Here is a 6,128-nt window from a genome sequence, read left to right as displayed (position 1 = left end):
AAAGATAGGACTTGGAATATGGCATCATGCTTCAAAATTATTTATAAGCTCAGAAAAATAGTTGATTATTTTACATGAACATCTTATCCAACATGCCACTGATAAGACAAATCTAGTAGTTCTCTGTATTGTAGAAAAGATATTGTAGAAAAGATATTTTGTGCTGACTACAAACCTTGACTGTAAACTTCCGTAGTGAATAACTGCTAGACACAAATCACAATATCATAAAGCTTTAATATCATTGACTTTGAGTAAATTAGTTAAATTACCAGTAATATAATGAGTTTCCTACCTCAACTTTGTGAATTTCAACTCCTGTTAGAAAAGAAACAAAGAAAAGGATTTTCAGAGAAAGGCACAGAGAGAAAAGCATTTCTAAATAATAATATTTTTTTTGTATGTAATCTCCATCTGTAAGCAGATTTCACAATTTGTTAAAGCATTTGTGAATGACACTTCACTACATAAAGTATTATCATAGGAGGAAATGACAGCTAGGAGAATCTGTTATCCAGTTTACAGATGACCAAAAAATACATGAAAATTGAAGTTCAAACATAATTCTAAAAGTTCACATGCCTTAAATCTTATCCCTGTCTTGTGAACAACTAAACAGTAAAACAAATCAACTTTTTTTTTTTTTTAGTCAATGTATGGTTTTCTAAGTTTCCTTCACAGTCTTTTTATCAGTCATCCTCATCTCCAGTTCTGAGTTGTTATGAGACCTGGCATTATTTTGTACCTTACTGTAGTGGTTACAGTGACTGTACATTAGATACTTTCTCAGCACTGTCAGAGGTCTGAAAAATTAGGGAGTAAAGGTGAGGAAAGAGAAATTCTAAAAGATATTTTTTAATAAAATATGCCAGAAGTTAAATTTATTTACGCAAACCACAAACAATTCCAAGAGATTTCCAAAGGGATTCAAATTTTTTTAGCCCTTGTAAATTTCCTAAGCTATGTAGCATAAAAGCCACAAGCTTTTTCCATAAGAAATTTATTCCCTTATCTTTAGCTACTTCTTTGGAGAGGAAGGAGAAAAACTTGTAAGACTTGTGCAAGTTCTGGACAGAACAAAAGAAGGGTATGGAAGGTAGGACTTAAACTCTTCTCCCGTTTTGATGGTCTTAGACACTAACAATACCAATACCAGTACCCATATAAACTTATATATTTAAAACCTTCTAATTTAGTTTGTGCACCAAACTATGTTCTTCTGGGAATTTTAGGAGGGATTTAAAGTATAAAGAAAAGCAAATTACCAAACGGATGGCTATAGCTGTTAGTAAATGACCAGATAAAATCTTTACAGAAGAGAAAATAATTTTATTTTCTTCAAGAAAGTATACTGCAAAAACAGTCTCTGTGAGGTTTAAACTTCTGCAGAAAGAAACTTCATATTTACTTTTAAATAAAGCGGATGAAGATTGTCTTCTTTCCTATTAATACCTCCACAGGACATAATAAAAGAAGTAAATAACTCTTCCTTTGTATCCTCTCTCTTACTTAATATAGGTGTAATAATATCAGAAAAATTCTCCAAACATTAAGGAAAGGAACAAGTTTGTGTAATTAGAATTTCATATTTTTGATGGACCTGAAGGAATCCTGTAAACTCTTTAAAACTTAATCCTACCACTTTTATTCAAACTGTTGCTTAGACTCAGTTCCATGTTTCCCCCCTAATAATAGCTCTCTGGAGCATTGTACTGAGATTTTAGGAATTTTATTAATTTTCTTTACTTCTCTAGAAATACATCTCATAGCTTGAAAAAGATTCCTCTCTCATGAGCCTAAGAAGGTAGGGTTTATATTTCAATAGCAGGGCAAATAAGTGATACAAGACTGAAGACTTTACTAATTCTGGAATAAATTTGTTTGTGGTGCTCCTCCAATTCTGTTTCAAAACCTAATTACAGCCTTTATTTTTTTTTTCTTGTTATGACTGTTAATATATTTTTTTCGTGCTTTGGACTTAGAATTTATCAGTTTATGTCATCTCTGTATGCATAGCCAGTGGTAGTCAGTATGGAAAATTAATTTGATAAAGCATAGCAGTCACATTGGGCTGAGTATCATTTGGTGAAGTGTCTGGATCATAATATGACAATTACAAACAATTTAGGAGAAATTACCATCAAAAGAGGAAAGAAATCACTTTGTTCAATAGCGTCATGTGTTTGATCCCTGTGTAGAACAACGACAGGGTTCCAAAAACATCACTGATAAGGGGGAAAAACCTAAAAGACCCCTCAATTGAAGTCAATAATACAGCCCTTGGACCTGCTCTTGTGAGCCCCTCTCTGGAGTAAGGTGTCCAGGTCTAGGACCCTCAACACAAGAAAGATGTTGACCTGTTGGAACAAGCCCGGAGGACAGACACTATGAACGCAGAGCTGAAGCACTTCTTCTGTGAAGATAGGCTGAGAGAACTGGGACTGTCCAGCATGGAGGAGACCTTAGAGTGGCCTTCTAGTACCTAAATGGAGCCTAAAAGAAGTCTGAAGAGGTACTTTTCATGACAACAAGTAATGATAGAACAAAGGAGAATGGCCTCTAGCTGAAGGAGGGTAGGTTTAGGTTAGATACCAGGAAGAAATTCTTTACTGTGAGGTTGGTGAGGCACTGAAACAGGTTGCCCAGAGAAGTTTTGGACTCCCTATTCCTGGAGGCGTTCAAGGCCAGGCTGGATGGGGCTCTGAGCAACCTGGTCTAGTGGAAGTTGTCCCTGCCCATGGAAGTGAGTTTGGAATGAGATGATCTTTAAGGTCCCTTCCTACCAAACCTTTTCAGGATAATGAAGTTGTTGGTGGAAAGCTCTTGGCAGTGACACTTCACAGATGTCATACTAGACATCACTAAGGCAGGATCTTTATCTGTGTATCATTACACAGCAAGAATTACAGTCACTAAAATATCAAGAGCCAAGTGCCATATTTAAAAGTTTCTCCTGTTATATAGAAATATTGAGCTACCATAAGGGCATTTCTTCTCAACAAGTCAGTGGGTTTCCTCTGTCCTTTGTCTCTACAGCATATATTTTTCTTGACATAGTTGATGCAGACCTGGCCTTATTCCTTTTTTTCTTTGTGTAGAACTGTACCTCATGCTTATTCTGATCAGTCAGAAAACCAGAGACAGAAAACATGGAAGTAAGGCTTAATTTCAAGTGAATACTTGTTTCTTTTAATTTTTCTTACACATAGTGGCTATCTTTTCTCCAATGTTTTGCCATTTTAGCTATATTTCACAGAACTTTTGCTATGGATCATTAAGTTAATGTAATAACTTCAGAAGAAAATGTGTCTTTCCAAGCCTTTCTAGGCACACTTTTGATAATGCACTTACTCTTTCCTTGGAATATTGAGTATCAGAGCTTCATTGCCTATGAGATTGGATTAAGATTCTGGAAATGATTTTTTTTTTTTAAAGATTGAAATTATATGGGGTTTTAAGTTTTCTAGATAATGAGGCCTAGGATGATCCCATCTTGCATACTGCCTGCCTTCAGTTCAATACTTGAATCACAAAACTGGCAATCTGCTCTGGTTAATGGAGTTTGGAATTATGAAACAATGTAAATCCTGTGATTAACTAAGGAGCTATAAAAACCTTTGTGCTACTGGTTCTGCACTATCATCTTGTACTCATATTTGACTCCAGGTCTATAGTATCAGTTTGTTTTCTTGACATCATGGTATATATGTTCTTGAGACCCTAATTGTCACAATTCCAGTGAAAGTTCAATGAGTGGATGTCTTTAGCTATATTCATTTTACACAAGAAGTAAACTCAGTTGGGGAATTACTCCGTCATTATCCTTCTTCATGTAATGACAGTTAGATTCTACATATAATTGCAGTTACCTTTAGTTCTAATTTTTTTTCAACTAATTCCCTTCTATAAATCCTTGGTTGCTAAATATATTTAAATTTACTGTCTTTTCCATATTTATTCAGAAATACATTTCAGTGAGTTTAGGATAGATTGGATTGCAGGTTTTATATATTAGTCTGATACAAATTTAACAAGACACTTTTGTATTACCCAACTCATCACCTCCATCCATGGAGACGAGTTAACATGATAATGTAATACAATGAATGTAAATCAAGTTTTATATTCTGTTGTTTTGGGTTTTTTTTCCCAGATGGGAGTTGAACACAAGACATGGAATAGATTGGGAGATTTTGGAATATAGTGCTGGAAAAATGTTACATGCTCTGTGTTGCATGTTTTTTGTTACATGCTTTTGGTTGGTCTTTCCTCCAATGGGCCCTTTCAAAAATTAAACCACAACAGATATTCAGTTAATGTTATTAATTAATACTTCTGTTAGTATGCCAATGGAACTGTGTTACTTCATTCAAGTGCAGATAGTCACATACCATATTATTCAGCCTATCACTTATAAATCTAATATTCTCTACAGGAAACCATATCCTTGGTTACTTTACCTTACCAGTTGCCTTGTTTGGCCTTACTGACTTCATGGGAACTGCATGGATATTTTCTGAATTTGGGTGGCTGCTCATTGCATCAAGGACAACAATAATATTTCTTGTTATTAGGGATAGTGAAGAATATAATTATTGTTTAAAATAAAATAACCTGTTTGGGATTTTTAAAACTTCATCCTGAGAAAAAAATACTTCCTTTACATTTTCTATTTATTTTTTATCTCGTGTTTACAAATGCATATGGAAATACCATTAATATAAATAAATGATTGAAAATAGGAGCAGTATCACTGAGTACTTTAATATAAGGAACAAACAATCTCCATATGATTGATTCATTTAAAATGAAATTTTGTAGAGTTTTTTGGTTGGTTGGTTAAGTTTGGTTTTGTGTGTGTCTATATGTGCTTGTTTTCTATTGAACTGTAAGAAAAATTGAAAAGTTCAGTCTGGTTAACATTTGGCTAAATAAAAAGATTTCACATGTAGTCTGGTTTCTTATATTAAGGGAGACTGTTATAATTGATGACTACAAAAAAGTGAGCTAGAATCCCAGTGCTTTTGGTAGCATCAACCTGCTGTTTTGATATTTAAAATATCAGATATAAATAACTTCAACGTTTGGAGAATAGCCAGAATATGAATTATAATATCTAGGTCACTGCCTGTTTAAAAGACTATTATCTTCTAACTAGAGCAAAGTGTTAAACAGGCCTTTTAGCAACCAAAGAACTTATGTTGAGGCATTTTTGGAATACCATATGTATGTATATTTTGGCTGCAGAAAATCAAACACAGAAAAAAATCAAAAGGAAGTTCTTTCAGTAGAAAAGTATAATGTTTATCTATTGATAAGTCACTAAAACTTGATTTTTTCCAGATACTTATCCCCCTTTATCAAATTTAGTAAAACTATTGTTTTATCTCAGTTTTAGTTACACAATTACATTTTTAATGCTGGAGATGGTATGATAATTTAACAGTGTTTTTAAAAGCAGTATTTTAAAAAGAAAAAAAAACTGAGAAGAGAGAAAATATTTGGGGATAAAAAATCATTGAGTTACATTAATGAAAAAGAGCAAGAAACTCTGAGGAACTGAAGTGTGAAAGTTGAATAAAGAATCAGAAAGGTGGTTTTCTCCTGAAAAAGAGCTAGTGTTCTAAGAAGACCCTGTTTTCTGTCTTGGTGTTTGTAACAAAACCCACTGCTATGAAATGCCAGCTGAGACCTTCTACTTTGTTCACACTTTGGCAAAGTAAAATAGAATAGAAAAGAAAAGAAGTTGTGATTAATATTAATTCAATATGTTTTTATAAAGTTCACACCTTTACCTCTCTACGAAGGATAACTGTATTGATAATTTGTATTGAAAACATGCCAAAAGTACATAAAAGAGAGTCATGCACTGAAAAGTTTTTAAGATAATCAGAAGAGCTCACAGCCTGCCTAAGAAGATACCACCCATCTTGTTAAATCTAGAAAAGGAAAGCTATGAGGAAATACCAAAGCTCCAAGTAGATTCATCAGAAGGGTAAACATTAGGGAGACACAGACAAAACTTATATCATGGGCTTATATGAAAGCATGCATAAAAAACTAGTCAGTAATAAATTTCTTCTGGTATCTGCAGCCTGCTGAGAATGGAATATCTAAAACAGCCAAAA

General features: G+C 33.6%; 1 long non-coding RNA gene across 1 annotated transcript in view; it reads right to left on the bottom strand.

The window, feature by feature from the left end:
• Positions 1 to 283: 283 nt before the first annotated feature.
• LOC108505176 overlaps positions 284 to 6,128 on the bottom strand; it is a 599,626-nt gene continuing 593,781 nt past the window's right edge. The window contains exon 8 of the long non-coding RNA XR_001877411.1: positions 284 to 318. This is a non-coding gene — a long non-coding RNA (uncharacterized LOC108505176). The remainder of the gene's footprint in view (positions 319 to 6,128) is intronic.

This window comes from Lepidothrix coronata, unplaced genomic scaffold (assembly GCF_001604755.1).
Source record: "Lepidothrix coronata isolate B3197 unplaced genomic scaffold, Lepidothrix_coronata-1.0 Scaffold185, whole genome shotgun sequence".
Taxonomy (NCBI): domain Eukaryota; kingdom Metazoa; phylum Chordata; class Aves; order Passeriformes; family Pipridae; genus Lepidothrix; species Lepidothrix coronata.
Note: the sequence above shows the minus strand (reverse complement) of the source record. Positions and strands in the feature narration are given on the sequence as shown.